General features: G+C 35.2%; 1 protein-coding gene across 4 annotated transcripts in view; it reads left to right on the top strand.

Moving 5' to 3' along the window:
- Positions 1 to 18,972, top strand: part of CALCRL (calcitonin receptor like receptor) — a 102,068-nt gene that overhangs the window by 13,730 nt on the left and 69,366 nt on the right. For 3 of the 4 annotated variants that reach the window (XM_027590248.2, XM_027590247.2, XM_027590245.2), the window contains exon 2: positions 7,973 to 8,040. The exons of the other annotated variant lie outside the window; for it this stretch is intronic. The gene's annotated coding sequence lies outside the window, so the exon portion shown is untranslated. The remainder of the gene's footprint in view (positions 1 to 7,972; positions 8,041 to 18,972) is intronic. 4 annotated transcript variants of the gene reach the window in all.

Genomic DNA, 18,972 nt, shown 5'->3' with positions numbered 1-18,972 from the left:
AGAAGAGCATGCGACTCTTGATCTCAGGGTTGTGAGTTCAAGCCCCACATTGGGTATAGAGATTCCTTAAAAATAAAATCTTTTAAAATAGGAGCACCTGGATGGCTCAGTCGGTTAAGCATCTGCCTTCAGCTCAGGTCATGATCTCAGGGTCCTGGGATCGAGCCCCACATCGGGCTCCCTGCTCAGCAACAAGTCTGCTTCTTCTCCCTTTGCCTATGTGATATCTCTCTCTCACTCTCTCTCAAATAAATAAAAAAAAAATCTTAAAAAAATAAAATAAAATCCTAAAAAAAAATTTAAAAATAGAATGCAAAAAGGACTAATTTCTTACAGTGAGCAGACATACTTTATACTTTCCTCAAGCTAGTATCAGTCCTTACAGTGACAAATAGATACTCACAGTAGTCTGATTCAGAAAAAGGCAGTGCCAAAATATTTGTTCTCTCTCATCAAGATTCAAGGGAGACACCACATATTCTCGAGAGCCTTTTCTAATAGTGCTACTTGTAGGATGAAAAAGGCTGTTTTGAGGTTTGAATAATTGCCTGATATAAAAAATTGCTGTCAATTTAAAATAGTTTCACTAAATATTACAATTGACTCTTGGCTGCATAGTGGATTTTAAGATATATCCTAATATACATATATATATATTAGTAATTTTTCAGCTTTTATATCGGCTAGATCACCTTGACTGTGTTAAGTATCTCTGTTCCAGGAGATTGATAGTAACACCAGAGACATAGTTAGCTAGCCTACAGCATAGAATAGGACCTTAAATCAATTTTGTAGTTCATGATGTTGCCCAAACAAATGTTATTAACAATTCTCTAATTAGTCCTATTTTAACTAATTCCTCTTTCTAGCTGTCCTCACCTCAGACATCTCTAGAGGAACAAATGTGCTGTCTATGTTTACATGCATCGAATCCTGGAGTAAATCCAGAACACTGCATTTTGTTACAGGTCTGGTGACAGTATCTTTAGTAAATGACAAGATGAAGGGTTTGAAGATTCACCAGAAATTGATAAAACAAAACATGAAAGGAACAAGTTAGGGAGTGAAGGGCCAATCTGGAGAACAGAGAAAAGAGAAGATTCAGAAAATTTTTCATCTAGAGAATAGATATATATGACTGTAAGAATACAATTAACTTAGTAATTATCGCTTACTGAGTAAACAGACTGACATAATATCAGAGTGCGAGATGCGTTTTGAAAGTAAAAGAAATTAGATCAAGAAAAGGGAGTGAACAAAATAGAGAGAAAAGAGAGAAGATAAAAGGGGAGGCAATAAAAGAAGATAAATTGGTTCAATAAGATATATTTTATTTGCCAGAAGGTTAGAAAGTACAAATCCAGCACTGAACTGCATAAATTAAGATGTGGAGACACTTTGAATACATGGCCATGGACAAAAAGTTAGTATGCAAATGTCTTCCAACTGCTTGGCCAAACAGTTCAGATAGGAAAACTTTATCTACCCTTTTTTTCCTTTAATTTTTTTATTGTTATGTTAATCACCATACATTACATCATTAGTTTTTGATGTAGTGTTCCATGATTCATTGTTTGTGCACAACACCCAGTGCTCCATGCAGAACACACCCTCCTCAATACCCATCACCAGGCTAACCCATCCCCCCATCCCCGTACCCTCTAGAACCCTCAGTTTGTTTTTCAGAATCCATCGTCTCTCATGGTTTGTCTCTCCCTCTGATTTCCGCCCCCTTCATACTTCCCCTCCTGCTATCTTCTTTTTTTTTCTTAACATATATTGCATTATTTGTTTCAGAAGTACAGATCTGTGATTCAACAGTCTTGCACAATTCACAGAGCTCACCATAGCACATACCCTCCCCAATGTCTATTACCGAGCCACTCCATCCCTCCCCCCCACCCCCACTCCAGCAACCCTCAGTTTGTTTCCTGAGATTAAGAATTCCTCATATCAGTGAGGTCATATGATACATGTCTTTCTCTGATTGACTTATTTCAGTCAGCATAACACCCTCCAGTTCCAGCCATGTCATTGCAAATGGCAAGATCTCATTCCTTTTGATGGCTGCATAATATTCCATTGTATATATATACTACATCTTCTTTATCCATTCATCTGTCGATGGACATCTTGGCTCTTTCCACAGTTTGGCTATTGTGGACATTGCTGCTATAAACATCGGGGTGCACGTACCCCTTCGGATCCCTACATTTGTATCTTTGGAGTAAATACCTAGTAGTACACTTGCTGGGTCATATGGTAGCTCTATTTTCAACTTTTTGAGGAACCTCCATACTGTTTTCCAGAGTGGTTGCATCAGCTTGCATTCCTACCAACAGTGTAGGAGGGTTCCCCTTTCTCCGCATCCCCGCCAACATCTGTCGTTTCCTGACTTGTTAATGTTAGCCATTCTGACTGGTGTGAGGTGGTATCTCATGGAGGTTTTGATTTGGATTTCCCTGATGCCGAGTGATGTGGAGCACTTTTTCATGTGTCTATTGGCCATTTGGATGTCTTCTTTAGAAAAATGTCTGTTCATGTCTTCTGCCCATTTCTTGATTGGAGTAGTGGTTCTTTGGGTGTTTAGTTTGATAAGTTCTTTATAGATTTTGGATACTAGCCCTTTATCTGATATGTCATTTGCAAATATCTTCTCCCATTCTGTCGGTTGTCTTTTGGTTTTGTTGACTGTTTCTTTTGCTGTGCAAAAGCTTTTTATCTTGATGAAATCCAAATAGTTCATTTTTGCCCTTGCTTCCCTTGCCTTTGGCGATGTTTCTAGGAAGAAGTTGCTGCAGCTGAGGCCGAAGAGGTTGCTGCCTGTGTTCTCCTTTAGGATTTTGATGGACTCCTGTCTCACATTTAGGTCTTTCAACCATTTTGAGTCTATTTTTGTGTGTGGTTTAAGGAAATGGTCCAGTTTCATTCTTCTGTATGTGGCTGTCCAATTTTCCCAACACCATTTGTTGAAGAGACTGTCTTTTTTCCATTGGACATTCTTTCCTGCTTTGTCGAAGATGAGTTGACCATAGAGTTGAGGGTCCATTTCTGGGCTCTCTCTTCTGTTCCATTGATCTATGTGTCTGTTTTTGTGCCAATACTATACTGTCTTGATGATGACAGCTTTATAATAGAGCTGGAAGTCCAGAATTGTAATGCCACCAGCTTTGCTTTGCTTTTTCAACATTCCTCTGGCTATTTGTATCTACCCTTTTGTTTGGGAAATTGGGTTGAGGGTTAAGCCTAGAAATTATTCCTTCTGATAAGAGGTGAAGAGTGTTTATGAAGAATTCGTGAGAGGCAAACACCACCTCCTGGATGATAATCATGTTCTAAGGCTTGGGCCCTATTAGTCAAGATAATGACCGTACTTTTAAGGGTTCATAGGGTCTGACCTACTGGCAAGTCTTAGTCTGTCTAGGACACTTTTTCAAAAGGCAGCACAGACATTGGGCTATATTCATCATACCACATCTAAAGCAGCAGAACTGTTTGGTAAAATACAAATCCCTTGGCTCATTCCAAATCTACCAAATCAGGCTGAGATCACTCAGCATACAGAGGGAAGAATGCTTAAATGATCCCTGTGTGCCCTGAAAATAGTTTTCTCTCTACTGAATTCTGGATGTGGTGAGACTTAAGACATAAAAACACAGTTAGGTTCAAATTTATAATAACAAAATAAAAGCATGAACAAGACACATGTTTAAACCAAGTGATTCTCTTTCTAAATAATAAAATAAGTGTTAATTCACATGAACTACATATAAATAACAAGACATATATATTACTTTCTCTTCTAATTTTGGCTTTGAGAATTATTAGTTTTGTGATTTGGGGGTGCATTTTCCCTGTCTGAATCATCCTAAAAGTCTTGAGAACCTGGTAATAATCCAAAATACAACTTTACTGACCCTTTCCTCTTTCACTGGACTCAGGGGTAAATACACACACACACACACACACACACACACACACACACACACAATTGATTCATGGGCTGTTCATCATTGGTGTTCCAAAATTTCCTCCATACAACTAAGAGAGTAACCTAAAGTCAAATAGAATTCATACACCTAAATCATATTTATAAAATTCTTAGTGTTTAAATTGTGCATTGACTGTGATTTAACTGTGAAATATTCAAAGGGGGTCTATCTTAACAATATCCTGACAAAAGTAAGGTAAACTTTCAACTTGGATCGGTGATGTGTGAGGCAGCTGCATTTCTCCCACCCCAGTGCTCTGACCTATCCCAAATACATTGCATTTTGATATTTTGATCCATAAATCCACAACAAATGCATAATCCCAGATTAAGGAATTATACTCTTCATACTGTTCTACAAAAATGTTTTCTAATTTTGAAAATCTTGTACATACAGAAGATTATACATAGCATAAATATACTGTTTAAATAAATAAATGCCTGTTTATGGAACCCAGCTTGTCCATCATGTTCCTCTTAGTTAAGTCACACACATGGCCCCAGAAGTAAGCCATTACCCAAACTTGTATTTACTATTCCTTTGCGTTACTTTATGGCATTATCACATACGTACATTCTTTTAAGCAATGTGTTATTTAGTTTTGCTGTTTTTATTTTTATTTTTAGGAAAGTGCAATCACTCTGAATATAGTCTTCGGAGATTGCTTCTTTCATTTAGCATTTTGGAGATGCAGCCCTATTAATGTATGTAGCTGTTTCTTTCTTTTCACTGTTGGAGTGTTCTATGGTATGAGTATACCATAGTGTATTTCATGTGGATTACTTCCACCATTTTACTATTACAAACAATGAAGCAGTGAACGTATTTTTTACGAATCTCCTGGTACACATATGCCTGAGTTTCTTCAGGGAATACTGTTTCGAGTGGGATTTCAGGATTTTAGCAATTCAAAGTGCTTGTACCAATTTATCCTCTCATCAACAGGGTATGAAGTTTCCACTGCACCACATCCTTTCCAACACTTTCTATTATTGTTAAACTTTTAAATTTCTGCCAGACTGGTGGGAGTAATGTAGTATTTTCATTGTGACTCAGTGTAAAATCATTGTGATTTTAATTTGCATTGCCCTGATTATGAATCACAGCAAATTCGTATGTAGAAAGAATTAAAATTTTTCTCTGAAACATTTGTTTTTAATTGGGTAGCAGTGACTTCATGTTGTAGAATTATGGGTAAGCCACTTTTGCTCATAATTATTTAAGAGAAGAACTATCTTGTTTTGGTTAGGTGGTCCAGGAAAAGGAGAAAGTGTATTTTATTACTTTTAAAACTGGGAAGGTATAAATAGCATTTCTCAGCATGTCAAGAACACAAACTGATAATGCCTAGAATCCTATCTCTAACTTCCCATTTCCTTTATTCAAATATCCCATCAAACACACATCAAAACCTCTTTTAAAAATAAAGAGAGGAAGAAAATGAATAATTCCATTCAGATGCATGTGCACTTTTTTAATAGACTTTATTTTTTAAAGCAGTTATAGGTTCACAGCAAAATTAATTGGAAGGAACAAAGACTACCCATACAGCTCTGTCCCCATTCATGCACAGTTTCCCTCACTATCAACGTCCGCCGTCAGACTAGCATATTTGTTACAATTGAGGAACCTACAGTTGACACAGCATGATCACCCAAAATACATAGTTTACATTAAGGTTCATTCTTGGTGTTTAACAGTCTATAATTTTGGACAAATGTATAATGACATGTGTTGTATGCTTTTTATGATTTCTTGAATAGTTAAAATCATTTATGGAACTTACAAATCTCTTGAAAGAGATAGTGTCTCTCTACTGTGGTAAAAATTATTTCTTATACAGAAAAACACTATAGAAGGCATTAGAGTTTGTGTCTTTCACATAATCCCTCATTTTGGAAACCACTTGATTGTCCTTATACATATTAGCTGAATCTAACCAATATATTTTTTCAATGTTTTGTTTCTTCTTACTAAATATACTTAGAGTTACATCTTTTTAGCTGAATTGTTGTGCTTCATTATGACATTACATTAATAAGGTTTATCTATTATTCTTATTTGTTATATTTCTTTTCTTTGTTTTTAGGGTTTAGTTGATTTTGATTTCATTTTCTAATCAGTTCAGCCAATGGCACTACTTGAACAAAATTAGCTTTCTCTTGAGTTTTCTCTAGATAGATCTATCTAGAGGCTTTATGTTTTCTTTGCATCTTTTCTTCTTCGATGTTAGTTAACCTTTGGTACTACAGACACAGATATTTTTCAGAGAAAAGTGGAAGTCAGACCATGCTGACATATGCATTATTTTATTAAAATGTACAACACTTTGGGGTGTCTGGGTGGCTCAGTTGGTTAAGTGCCCAACTGTTGATTTTGGCTCAGGTCATGGTCTCAAGATTGTGCAATCGAGCCCCACAAAGGGCTCTGCACTCTATGGGGAGTCTGCTTGAGATTTTTCTCTCTCCCTCTGCCCCTCCCCCTGCTCATTCTCAATCTTTCTCTCTTGCTCTCAAATAAATAAATAAATCTTTTTTAAAAAGTACAGTGTGTTTACTAATCATAATTACTTCATCAGTAAATTTTCTGATAGCCAGAAGAAACTACTGACATATTTGTTTTTTACTTATCCCAAATCCCCAAAATGGTGGAAAGAAGCATTTTCAGCTGGAGTGAAAATAAAATCTCTAGAGCCATGCAGAAGAAAACCAGTAACACTTCATGGTCCTTTCTATTTCATGTGCTATTTTCTAACAAGTTGGGAAAATACTCAAAATAAACTTCAACTTTGAACCTTCTGAATTCTATATATATGCCAGTAAAGCCTGAGACTGACAAGAGTTTTTATTTTTTCCAAAATAGCTTGTAGAAAATCCAGATTCTAAAAATGTGCAGTGGTTGTTGGTGTAAAAATACACATCTCCTTAATAAGACTAGATCATGATCCTAATTGTAACATATACTACACAATTTAAAATAATATATAATAAATTATTAAAAATATGTGAAGATGGACAACTTTACAAACTAATCCAAAATGTTTTTTGAGTCACAAAAATCTGATTACAGAGATTGCTTTTAACATAGCTTTCTTAACTTTTGAGTTTTCATTTAAATATCCCTATTGACTTCATAGAAATCCTTGGCAATAATTCAAAGGTTATTTTTAGAAGTAGCTACAAATTGATGATCCATAAAAGTAAGTGCAAAAAAAACCTCTCAAATCACAATATAAACTAATGGAGATAAATAATTTGTGAACACAAATTTGACATCTTTGAAATTCAGTAAGTCCAAATACCATGTAAGTGCAAAGCTGGATTAAATTCAATTATAGCTATATCTTGCCTTCAACATTAGTTTGAGTCTGAAAAGAAGCATAAACCCCATTTATATACATTAAGGCTTTGTTCAGTGGTGGGTGAATCTCGCTTTTTGGTAATGTCCTATTTAAAGAAAGTTAAATGCTAACCTGCCATGATTTAGCTTCTGCCTCCTTTTTTGACAAGATCTGTGATGCTCTTTGCCTCTCACTCATTCCAGTTTGATCACATTGACCTTTCTGTACTTTGAACCAGCTACGTCATTCCACCCTCAGAACCACTGACCAATCCTTCCATACTTCCAGGAACAACCTTTCTCCCAAACATTTCAGGGCATCCACCTCTTCCGACTGCTAAGATCTTGAACAACAAGGACCATCCTTCATGTTTACGCCCCTTAAAATCTTCATTATTAAAAAATAAGGTGCCAAGAACAAAGTTCTTGATTACTTCCAGGTTAGCATGATGGCAACCTGGCAACCTAAAAGTTCCTGACACATCTCCCAACTTCCCATTAAAATTCAGCATTTAAAATACAGGGGTTTATGGTTTGAACAAAAAACCCACACTGGTATATAACTAAGTTAAATTCTGTAAAAATCCCATTATTCACTACTAATATTACCAAATTCACAGGAATGTTCTCTTGTCATCCAGGGTTCTACGATGATACACCAACCACTTGTGCTGCCACCTGTCAAAACTTTGGATGGCCCTACTTTCAGGTATTGCATACATTACAAAAGAACATTCAGGACCTAAATAAAGGAACATGTTGGATTTCCAATGAAGTTGAGAATAATATGAACATGTTAACGATAGGAAGAAAGATTTCACAGAATGATTTATAACTTAATGTCAAACAACTCCCGAATAAAGGAAAACTTTGAAAGGTAGTCTAACAAAATGCTGGTAGAGATGGACATATGGACAACTGGAAACCTTATGAAGTTATTTCCTGGACCTCAGGGTAGGCATTTAGTCCCTAAATTCTTGTTCTCTTGGCCAGAGAACTAGGAGTGTTTAATTAATTTGAATGGGTCCAATCAGATTTATTAATATTAGTAATTTGATAATATTTGCCACAAACATACGTGTATGTACATACATGCACATATACAACGTCTGTAGTTACCCTTATTATAACTATATATATATATGTATTTCTATATGGATTACATAGAAAACAAATTAAGTTTAACGTTATTAAATAATAGAGCTAGGTTGCTCATTTGAACTAAATAACTTTCCTCTGTAGAGTTCTTTCTTTTCTGAATCATATAGTCACTGTTCTAGTCCTATATATGATTGTAAAACTTTCCCATAATTGGAACATAAGAGGATATCACTTATAAATAAGGGAACAGGAAAATGGGGGGTAAGCTGTTTTAAAGATCTAAGTTGTTCTAGAGACTATTTTTAGAACTCCCTGGCCAAACAGTTTCCACTTCAATCCTGGGCATTAATTACAAACTTCAGGGGCACTGGTGCTTCCAAAAAGATTACTGTTGTAGACAGATATGTCTTCTAATTTATATTTAGCATTATACTTCCATGTCAATAACATAATAATTATGCAATTATTATTACACCTCACAGCCCCCTTCCTGACAAAATTAAAGTAGTTTTCCTGTCCTAACTTATTTTTAGACTGCAAAGTATTTAACAATTCAATCATGTATCATCCTGATAAACTATAATAGCATTAATGAAAAAAGGCTCCTAAATAATTTTATCTTAAATTCAAAGCTGAGTGACATAATTCCTTCTTCTGATTTTTAAATTCCCAAGTCATTCTGCTGGACCCAAAAATAGACCCTCTATAATTATTCTTTTTCCCACAGCTTGTCTTTGGGAACTCATCATTGTTGTTCTATCCTTTTATGTGTCAGCTTCCTTTGCACATTACATTTTATATGACTCACTGTTCCTTAGAGCAAGGTTTATGCTCAAAATGCCTACTTATATCTGAAAGCTGGATTTTTCTTCCTGAGCTTTTTTATGTCAAGTGGAGCCAGATCAATTTTTATAAGCCCCAATTTTGCTTAATGAAGACATATAGGAAGGAGCATAATATGGAAGAAAATTCACTTACTAGGCAAAAACTGATTTTGACCTCCACTGTCTGTGTGTACCAGTCATCTTTATGTGGAAACTAAGAGGATTATACAATATTTTTTCTAAGTGTCTTTCCAACTTATAAATTTTAACATCTATTGATGCTTTGAAGGAGATAAATTGGAAGTGGCTTGAAATGAAAGGTACAAATTTAAACTGTTTCCTCTTCATTAGATTGATCTCTGACTTGAGGAGTATTGCTAAGATTTTTTGGGAGAAGTTTAATAAAAGTTTAAATACTACTCTTCTGTAGTATTTAAAATTTTATTTTTAACAAGTATTGTTTAGAGTGAATATGTATTTAAATTCCAGCAGAAAAGATGTTGAAAAATTGTCTCTGGGGAGATTAAAAAATATAAATGAGAACCAGGATTGCAGTTTGCTATCATATTAGTTTGACTCATCTATGGTTTAATTTTAACCTAATGAAAGAAGCACAGAACTGAAACTTAGAGAACTCCTAGTCTTAGATCATCTACTATGGCTGTGGGATAGAAGGCAAAAAGTCTCCTAAATTCCTACTTTCCAAATCTGTAAAATGAGCAGCTTTCACTATAAGACTTCTCAGGGTCCATTCAGCTCTGAGATTGTAGAACTTCTGAATGTAACTATGGTGAATTAAAGATAGGAATGAGATAAAATATTATCTGAAGTTCTTTGTAACAAAGTGATTTGTAATAGTTCAATTATAACTTTGAATATTTTTGCACTGCTTTATTTAATCATCAATTAGACTCAAAAACAGAACCGATGGTTGTGAAGTGGGAAAGAAAAAAATAAAGAGAATATCTCTGGCTAGATTGAATTTTGGCAATAGAAGGATCTGTTTCTAGTTACCACTACTGTTTAATAATCTTACTAAAAATCCTTTTATGTCCCAACATAGCAGCAATATTAATTTTTAAATTTCTAATAATTTGATAGTCCACTTTCACATTTAAATCTTAATCCAACTGAAACTGAATCTCAGATATACATTTTTCCTCCAAATTGATAGACAGGTTTATCGATACTTTTCATTAAGTAGTTAACCTTTTCTATTACTGATTTGAAATTTAACTAAATTGTTATATTTACTAAATTCTGTTAACAAAATTATTTTGAAGGGGTGCCTGCGTACTCAGTTGGTTGGGCTTCTGCCCTTGGCTCAGGTCATGATCCTAGGGTCCTGGGATAGAGCCCCATGTCTGGCTCCCTTCTCAGCGGGGAGCCTGCTTCTCCATCTCCCTCTACCACTCCCCCTGCTTGTGCTCTCTCTCTCTCTCTCAAATAAATAAATAAAATCTTAAAAAAATTATTGTGGATTCTAAGGTCCATTTGTCTTCTGCTATTTGTTCAGTTAAACTTTAGAATTATTCATTACCTTGATTGCATTACATTTATAGATTATCGGGGAGATAATTAAGCATCTTCATACATTTTAGTTTTTCATCTACTAATACAGTGTCTATTATTAAAAATTATTTTATGCCTGTAAAATAATTATATATATTTTCAAAATGGCTCTACCTGCAGAAATTGTAATAGTAATGCAATCAAGTAGGATTTTTAAAAACATTCATTGACAGTCATTTGTACAGGATTTTTTTAATAAAATTTCACCAAGGTGCATATTTTGTTGCATAGAAGATTTTGAACAAGGAAGACTTCATTGAAAATTTTCCTAGGAAAAGATTAGAAGAGTTTTGCACAGTAGCCAGGCAATCACTTCAAAGGAAAGGGAAGACAACAAACATTGCAGTTTTTCTTAAAATGTCCTGCTCATTCAGTGATTTATTTTCTACCTTTCTCTATCTTTCTGGCTTAATTACAATAAGATTAATTGGATCTGGAATAATGTGACTAGATACTATACTACATATAACATATGGAAGTGAGCTGTTGGTGCTACTAGTAAGCGAATAAATACAAGGCTTTAATAAGCAATGGGCTGGAACATACCAAAAAGGCTTCTTTTGTTATTAAGGATAATAAATTATAAGGAGGCTAAGAAAGTTCCTTTGAACCTGGGGCTTATAATTCTATGTGTAATAACTTATATTTGTAATTTATGATCATTAACAAATAGCTTACTTTTATTTTTTGATAATGAAGTTTTATTTTTGATAATGAAGAACATTATACCTTTGCAAAAACATAAGAGGTTGCCATTAGATGTGGGAAAACTCCCTAAACTTTTACCAAGATGCACTGACTCAGAAAACTAGCAATCAGTTGAACAGAGAGTACCTATATTGAAGGGATTTTTATATTGAAAAAGTTGTGTAGTGGGATAGACCCATACTTATGATTAAGAATTAGACCCTTGCGGCCAAATCTCAGCCAGAGTCCATCAGACTCCAGATGAATTCTAACAGTTGATGTGATGTGGATTTCCCCTATGTAGGAAAACCCCACATTAAAAGAAAGCACCTCCCCACCCCCCCAAAAAAACATTGTTTGTTTTGCTTAGATATTTTATTATTGTTTCATTTGTCTTCCATCCTATCTCCCAGGCCTTCCTTAAGCTTCCGTTCAAAGCAACCTAGTTATCTTTTTATGGAATATATCGATTTTGACAAAATCTTTCCTCCTCCCAAAATATACAGACCTTAGCCTGAATGTGACAAAGTAAAATTATCAGTTGGCTTATGCCACTTCATTTATACCTATCAGGAGCTAGTTCTTAGCTTCCAGCCCGCTTTTCCTAAACTGCCCATATTTATATCTTTCTGAGATTATCTCATTTTCTGTTTATGTTATTCCATCAGTCACAATATACTTATAAATGCCAGATGGGGGGTGCCTGGGTGGCTCAGTTGGTTAAGCATCTGCCTTCTGCTCAGATCATGATCCTGAGGTCCTGGGATTAGCCCAGCATCAGGCTCCCTGCTGAACAGGGAGCTTGCTTCTCCTTCTCCTTCTGCCCCTCCCCCCAGCTCATGCTCTCGCTCTCTCTCTCTCAAATAAATAAATAAAACATTTAAAAATAAAAAAATAAGTGCCAGTTGGGCAAACCTTCTACGTTGTGGCTTGGTCCATTTATGTACATTGTCCTGCTAATATATTTAATCATATATTATTTATAAGTCTATGAGTTATTAAAAAACTGAAAAACATTTACATGTATTGCTTCCTGTAAAAGTGAACAAATTTCTACCTAAGAGAGTGGAAAAATGCCTAGGACCTAGGAATTAAAAAAGGATGTGAATATGAGGAAAGCACAGTCATTTATTGTATTTTACAGGAAATTCCTGCTGTGGCTAAAAGTTCGTTGCTCTCTCAGACTGCTGTAGATATAAGACAAAGGAAAACCAACCCAAACTGTTGTAGCTTTTAATAGGCTGAATCTAAAGTTTGCCTGCCGTGAGAAACAGACTGGATTTAAAGAAAACTAAAGCTATGATTCAATAAACCTGGCAAATAGATAGGTGACAATTAGTTAACTCAAGCCAGCCTTTAGACCTACATTTATTTGTTTTAGGCTGTTTTATATGACCCCAACCACCAGATGAAAATTCAACACTTCTATCAAATGTTTTGTCTACACACCAAAAAGTAAGAGAAATTTAAGTAACCAATAACTATCAATTCCCGTTGTAAAGAATTACCTAGTTGCAAAGATTATCCACATTATAAAAATAAAAGTTAGCTACTGTTAACGAGGCTTTAAGCTCTGGATAGCTCCTATCTATAAGGAAAAAGTTATGCCATGCTGAATTTGTTATTTTTTTATTATTTCAAAATAGGGTCAACTTGTTTTTCACATTTGCTGCATAATTAGTAACAAACTCCAACTTTAAATCATTTGGAATTCCACTTTATTGAGCGTGCTAATCTTAGTTACTTATTTCCAGAAAAAGTTTATTATTCCCTATTTACTCTCAATTTCTTCCGAAGTCTTTGAACATTCAATAAAAGATCCAGAAAACAGTGCTATGACACATAGGCTGCCTTATCACTGGAAACACTAATACACACACACATATAAAATCATAAAATACTTTAGAATGAATGTTCCCATCGTAAGTGTAAATTTTCTGAATCATAGCAGACCTTAGAATTTATGATTATATCCATATCATAAAAATATTCCTCAACAGTATCAAGATAAATTTTGTGTTTTCTTTACAAGGGAAAAATAATCTTAACTACTTCTATAACATCTCAGATTCTGCATTACATTTGCTAGGATATTTAGTGGAAAATTATATACAAACATAAATACATATATATTTATAACTTTGAAAAACATTAGCTGAACTTCAGGTGCATTCTGAGAAAAAAAATTCATGCAATAAAATGGAGAGAAAGAAGTGTGTTCACACAGATATATTAAGTTAAAAAGCATAAGACTATTTTGATTTACAGTTTGTAATGCCTGGTTTGGAAAAATCTACATATTTTTGTAGCCAGAAAAATTCTTCTAGGGACACCTAGGTGACTCAGTCAATTAAGCATCTGATTCTTGATTTGGGCTTAGATCATGATCTCAGGGTCCTGGAATCGAGCCCTGTTGTGGGGATCCCCACTCAGTGGGGAGTCTGCTTAAGGATTCTCTCCCTCTCCCTCTGCCCCTCCCTCTGTGGGTCCCTCTGCCCTTCCCCTGCTTGCAGACATGCACACACTCTCCAAATAAATAAATAAATAAATCTTTAAAAAAAAAAAGGAAAGAAAAATTCTTCTATTACATTCTATTATTATTTTCTATTACTATCTTTGAAGGTCAAATTAATCTTTGCAAAATTTTAGTAGTGAACAGGGAATAGCCGTGTTTTCTCTAATAAGACTTATCTACCTAAATATTATAATGTAAATTGTAATTTCTATTCTCTCTATTACAATTCTATAACTTGGAAGTCTTTGATGCCATTTCTGGGCACAGAGCTTTAAAAAGCCTTATCTTCAACATTCTAATGTATTAGCTTTATAGCTTTGTAGGACCAGAAGATTCCTTAGAGATTTTTGATACAACCCCCTACATTTTTGAAATGAAAAACAGAGAAACAGGCAAATAAAAAAATGGTTAAAAGAAAGAAAATAGTAACCTGGTGTCACAACCAAAATTAATATGTTTCTTTTCAATATACTTGTATTGACTAATCTATACAATGACTACAAACCTACAGAATCATGCCTTTTAGAAATTATCTATAAGCAATACTCCATTCTTCACATAAACTTAATTTTTCTCCAATTCTTCTGGATGTTCTCTTATACGGTGAACTTGATTAAGGGTATTGTTATCCTTAGGATATCACTCGTGTTAGAGTTGATAAATCCCTTTCACGATGCCCCCAAATAGTCACATTCTGTTCAATCTGTACTTCAAGAAGTCACCCTGTTTTGGGTTCATGTCCAATCCAGTGTCCACTGAATTTGTCAAGTTATTTTCTAACTGGGCTCACATCCTGTGCTGATGTATCTTAAACTTCAGGATAGTTGTTGCCTCAAGATCTCTCATGCAGTTTTAGCGCAAACTCTGTTCAAATAAGCACTGTGATTGTATCTCTGTTGAAAAAATTTGACCTATCAAATTTTTGAAATTGCTCTCCATAACCTGACATGAAAATGCTACCCAATTAACAGACAACGCACACATGTGCATAGAGACTGTGGCCACTGTGTCTATTCCACGTCTTTCAGTTGCCATTTTATTGTATTTTTCTCTCTTTATGTAGCAACCTACTTAGCACGAGGGCCTTAAGAAACCCACTAGGCATTAAGTTTTTATATTGAAAAAGGTTTGAGGTAAAATTTATTTTATTACAGAAGATAAAGCCAGACTTAGCAGGGGTATCAAGCCGACTTCAAACATTGGTGAAGCAGACAAAAATAAAGACAAAGCACAAACTCTATTCATTCAATATAACTCCTTGAAGTCACTGATTTTTAAATCTGCCTGAACCCATATGTAAATATCTATTTTCTACTGAAATCTTAGTAATAAAGAACACATGACCATTTGTGGATATAATTGGCTGTTCACATTTTATCTTAAAAATGCTGTTAGCTCGGGGCACCTGGGTGGCTCAGTCATTAAGCGTCTACCTTCGGCTCGGGTCAGGATCCCGGGGTCCTGGGATCGAGCCCCACATCAGGCTCCCTGCTCAGCGGGAAGCCTGCTTCTCCCTCTCCCACTCCCCCTGCTTGTGTTCCCTCTCTCGCTGTGTTTCTCTCTGTCAAATAAATAAATAAAATCTTAAAAAAATAGATATATTAAAAATGCTGTTAGCTCAGTTCACAGGATTTTGTATATTTGGGATCATTTCCCTGAGACAGCATAGGATGACAAATAGGGATTTGAGTTAGGGGACATATTTCTAGTCTCTCCTCTGCCTCTGACCGGTAGCATTAATGTGGTCAGGACATTTCACATCCCCGGTCCTGAGTGTCCTCATCTATAAAGTAACGGTTTTGTACCTATTTGATCTTGTTTATATTGTGAAATTGATATTTAAACAAAATAATAAACATAAAATGCATATAATCGGTTCTCATCAAATAAAAGCTTTTATTACTATTATTACTATTATTATTAATAAAACCATTAAGTCCTTCTAACTTTAATTTCTATGAATGGCACTGAGTTCAGTTTTGTCTGACAGTGTTCTGTTTTGAATCATTTCAACAGTCTGTGTTTCACTAGAATTGTATGTAAAAACATGGGTACTTACTATGTATCGCTAGTATCAAGATAAAATACTGAGTTAAAAGTGTCTTCTATGATTAATTCTCCTCAACTGTTAACTGGTCACACATGGATGGCTTATCTGAAAGATACCTCACTACATAATCTTCCAAAATCATGTTATATACTGTTTTACTAATTCTGAAAAAAAAAGATACTTTCTGGAGTCAGAAAGATTTCAAATTGTATGTGATTGCTAAAATGAACAATTTCAAGGCAGAAGTTGCATAGTATTATTTAATATGGCCCATTTTTTTCTTGAAGTATATTTTTATTCTCTTACTATAAGCAAAGAAACCAAGTTGAGTGGAAAAGTAAGGATTATTTATTTATTTATTATTATATTATTTATTTATTTTCATATCCTCTCTCTGTAGGATCTACCATGGTGGTGGGCACATAGTAAGCAAATGCTCCACAAACATTGATCTTTTAGTGATGGTTCTATGGGGGGGGAAGCATATGCTTCATATGAACTTCAAAATAGTACTGATAAATATCTATATAGCCAGTGACTATTTGGGGAAGTGAAATATAACAGGGTCCAGAAGTAGTTCTGGTTAAGGGTGTATTATGCTAAGCAAAACAAGTCAATCAGAGAAAGTTATGTATCATATGACCTCACTGATATGAGGAATTCTTAATCTCAGGAAACAAACTGAGGGTTGCTGGAGTGGTGGGGGGTGGGAGGGAGGGCGTGGCTGGGTGATGGACATTGGTGAGGGTATGTGCTATAGTGAGCTCTGTGAACTGTGTAAGACTGATGAATAACAGACCTGTACCTCTGAAACAAATAATACATTATATGTTTAAAAAAAAAGAAGAAGAAGAAGATAGTAGGAAGGGAAAAATGAAGCAGGGGAAATCAGAGGGGGAGATGGACCATGAGAGCCTATGGACTCTGAGAAACAAACTGAGGGTTCTAGAGGGGAGGGGGTTAGGGGGATGGGTTAACCTGGTGATGGGTATTAAAGAGGGCACATATTGAATGGAGCACTGGGTATTATACGCAAACAATGAATCATGGAACACTACATCAAAAACTAATGATGTAATGTACGGTGATTAACATAACATAAAGAAGAAAAAGTGTATGTTTAGGAGTCAGGGAGTCTCAGGTTGGAATCTTAGCTTGCTCCGTTCACTAGTGAGATGACCTTGAGCTCTAATTTCCTTATCTGGAAAAAATAAGAGAAAGAATGTAATGATTTTTCACTCTCAAAATTGAATATGATAATATATAGTGCCTAAGACAATGCTTAGCATACAGTAAACAATAAGTGGTAGTTATTACTATGTAAATTATCCTAAAATCCTGATTGAATTGTTATAAATAACATCAAATTAAACATTGGTTTATAGTAATTTATTTTAGATAACATTTAGATATATTTTTTTAAGATTTTATTTATTTATTTGACAGAGACACAGCGAGAGAGGGAACACAAGCAGGGGGAGTGGGAGAGGGAGAAGCAGGCTTCCCGCAGAGCAGGGAGCCCGATGCAGGACTCGATCCCAGGACCCTGGAATCATGACCTGAGCCAAAGGCAGACACTTAACGACTGAGCCACCCAGGTGCCCCAGTATTTAGATATTTAGATAGTATATCTATTTTTTGATATTTTGTTAATAGATTATTGAAAGAATTCCTGACGATTTTTGCTTTCCTTTTACTAATTAGAGGAACCAGGATGAGATGCTTGGTCCAAACACCCTACTTTTGTCCACTTCCTACTACCCTCCACCAACATCTATATGCTTAAAAAATATTCAGAGGAACTTTGTTGCTGAAGAAGGAAATAGGAGATTGTTTTGTTTTATTTTGTCGAGACCTAACTATGATGAGGAAGACATAAAGATTCAGAGTGTGGCATGGTGCCTATACTTTACTGGACATTTGAATTGGTTTGGAGATTCTGAGGACCTGAAGAGGGAGGCAACACTTTCATGAGAAAATTAGCAAAACTCTGGTGAGGAATTGTGCTGTCTTAGGGCCCAGGTGGCAGAGGGTAAAGTTAGAGGCCTTTTTTTTTTTTAGAGGCCATTTTCTACCATTTCTGCACAGAACACAGAAGGACTCTGGCACCTGTAGATTTGAAGACTCTGAGAGGATTAGGGTATAGTCTTTGTGATATCACTGTCAAGTTGAAGTAGTAAGATATGGCAAGATTAAGGTCACTTACAGTGATTCTAAGGGCAGAGGGCATAGACAAAGGAAGTCAGAATGCTAGAGAAAGAATGGTGTTGGTTGGTGCTATGAAAGAGACTGGCTTGTAAACCATCTCTTTAGAGATTTCAAGAGACACTTGAAACTGCAGGATGCTGGAGGTCCTATGTTCTAAGGGGTGACAAAATCAGAAATTTGTGGGTCATTGATAACACGACTTGATATCCATAGGCTTCTGGGGCCTAACAAGATTTCAGTCACACAAAAAAGAGTTTTTTAGTCTTAGTCCTTAGTTAGTGTTACTGATAATTAAGATATTTCAATAGTATGGAACCAAGAGTAGGTTTCAAAGGGTTTGGATTTATGGAAATAGTTAAGTGAACTATGGTATTATCCACTTGATTCAAAGTATCTTGTGGTTTCACATGAGTCACTTGGCAACAAAGAAAGTATGTGATATTTCCTAATAAAGTTATTTTCAGATAGGAAAAAATGAAGATAGCTACATCCACATGGGAGGTCTTGCTACTGTTCTATGTAACCCCAAGGATTAATCTATTCATGGTTTAGATAGTTCTACCTAAGAGGCAACATGTAAATTCTTGTTAAGTCAGCATTTAGTGTGTTCAGAGGAAACTCTCCAATGGCTCTGAAACCCTTAACTCAATCATTTCTCAAAACCCATGCAAAGCATTCAATACT

The sequence above is a fragment of the Zalophus californianus genome, chromosome 3 (assembly GCF_009762305.2).
Source record: "Zalophus californianus isolate mZalCal1 chromosome 3, mZalCal1.pri.v2, whole genome shotgun sequence".
NCBI lineage: Eukaryota > Metazoa > Chordata > Mammalia > Carnivora > Otariidae > Zalophus > Zalophus californianus.
The sequence above is the reverse complement of the archived record's forward strand: the minus strand, read 5'-3'. Positions and strand labels throughout refer to the sequence as shown.